This window comes from Solanum dulcamara, chromosome 7 (assembly GCF_947179165.1).
Source record: "Solanum dulcamara chromosome 7, daSolDulc1.2, whole genome shotgun sequence".
Taxonomy (NCBI): Eukaryota; Viridiplantae; Streptophyta; class Magnoliopsida; order Solanales; family Solanaceae; genus Solanum; species Solanum dulcamara.
Window position 1 is genome coordinate 74,494,297 of NC_077243.1, and position 2,222 is coordinate 74,496,518.

Consider the following 2,222-nt stretch of genomic DNA (forward strand, 5'->3'; position numbering starts at 1 on the left):
TAGAAAGGTGCCAGAATCAGTTAGTGTAGTTAGTTAATGAATTTGTTAGCTCGTGTATATATACATGGATATAGCATTGTATACACTCAGTTGGAATGAATAAAAATATACATGGATATAGCATTGTATACACTCAGTTGGAATGAATAAAAATTTCAGTTCCTCCCCAATTTTTCTCTTCTTAGCTTAAGTTTCAATATAGTATCAGAGCTGTGAACCGAGATCGGATTCAACTACATAGATTTTTTGCCATTGTTGATTCTTTGTGAAAGCAGAGGAGATGATGAACAGTTCAGATTCAGGAGCAACTGCAAATGCAATGTGAGCTGATACTCTCGATGATATCGAGAAGAAGCAAAACCATCCATTGTATCTTTATCCGTCAGACACATATGGATGTGTTCTGACTACAATGCAACTCAAAGGTATGGGGAACTACTCGCTATGGAGTAGAGCTATGCTGATCAATCTTCGAGCAAAGAGTAAAGTGGAATTTGTGTTGGGAACATGCAAGAGAAGTGATTACGAAATGGGATTGGAAGAACAGTGGAAAAAATATAACTGTTTTGTACTTTCTTGGATTATGAACATAGTCTCAAAGGAGCTACTTTGTGGGATTATGTATGATGATGATTCTACCACAATATGGAGATATCTCAAAGAGAGATTTGAAAAAATTTATAGTTCTAAGATCTACCAATTGCATAGAGCGATCTTCACAATACATCAAGGTAATTTGTCTGTATCTGAATATTTTACAAAATTGCGACTATTGTGGGATGAATTTGATACTTTTGTACCTCCACCTTCATGTAATTGTGACAAGCAAGAACCTATATAGATCACCTAGCCTATCAAAGATTATTGCTTTTTTAATGGGATTAAATGAAGTGTACAATCAGGCTCGATGCCAAATCCTAATGATGAGCCCCTTTCCAAGTGTTAGTAAGGTCTATGCAATGATAAAGGAAGATGAGAGTCAAAGAGCAACTGCAGGTATTTAGTCTGAGAAGGAAATATTGGAATCAACTGCTCTGTATGCAAGGAAAGGACATGTTCAATGGAACAATGGGAGGAATTCTCAAATGAGGAAGAAGAACTAGGATAAGATCTGTGACTATTGCAAGCTACAGGAACATGTTAAGCTTGATTGTTATAGATTGAATGGCTATCCACCTATCTGGAGGTTTAAGAAGAAATAACATGACAATTATTGATCTGGATATGATTAGAATGTGACAGGCACGATTTAGGGAATGCAAAACATTGGAAGACCATATCAAGGCATCGCCAATCAAGTGAGAGTTGATCAAGAAGCAATGATGAATGATGCCTTTGCAGCAGTCTACAGGCAGGAAGGTTCTCAACAAGGATTGCAAGAGGATCTAAATATTGTGATTCAACCTACTTTCACTCCTAGATAATATCAGAAGATTTTGAACATGATAAATAAGGAAGAAGCAAGCACATTCGACATTAATATAGCAAATATGACAGGTATGACTGAATCTGTTACCATAGCATTGTCAGTATACAATATTACAAATGAGAGCTAGCTAGATAGTAGACTTAGGGGCTATTTGTCACTTAACTTCTAAACTAAATAGGTTGAGCTTAGCTTCTAGCTTAGCAAGTTGTCTAATAGAAAGGTTCACTTGCCTAATGGACAAACCACATCAGTTACATATTCTGGTAATTGTAGAACACCTGATGGTGACTTGTTAGACAATGTTTTGGTAGTTCCTGCACTCAAGTTTGACTTGTTGTCAGTGTCCCAACTAATAAGACAACTGCAATGCTCAGTTAACTTCTTTCCTAAGTTTGTTATTTTTCAGGACCTCTCCAGTGGAAAGGTGAAGGGGATTAGTAAGGAGCTAGAAGGTCTATACCATCTTCCTATTCAAAAAACCCATGAAGAAGGGAAGAGAAATGAAATATTGCTGATGGTACATAGTGGTGGTGATCTAAACAGTAAGTTGCTATAGCACAATATATTGGGACATCCATAAGCTAAAGTGCTAAGAAGATTGTCACTAACATCAGGAGATATAGATGATGTATGTAATAAATGTCCAGTATGTCCACTTACAAAGCAGACTAGACTAGCATTTCCTTCAAGTCTATTTAAAACTAGTAGCATCTTTGACTTGATCCACTTTGATGTTTAGGGACCATATAAGATGGCAACTCACAGTGGTTATATGTATTTCTTGACCATTGTA

At 36.5% G+C, this 2,222-nt stretch overlaps 1 pseudogene; it reads left to right on the top strand.

Annotated features, from left to right (window-relative positions):
• Positions 1-204: 204 nt before the first annotated feature.
• LOC129895713 (uncharacterized) lies at positions 205-2,222 on the top strand (annotated as a pseudogene).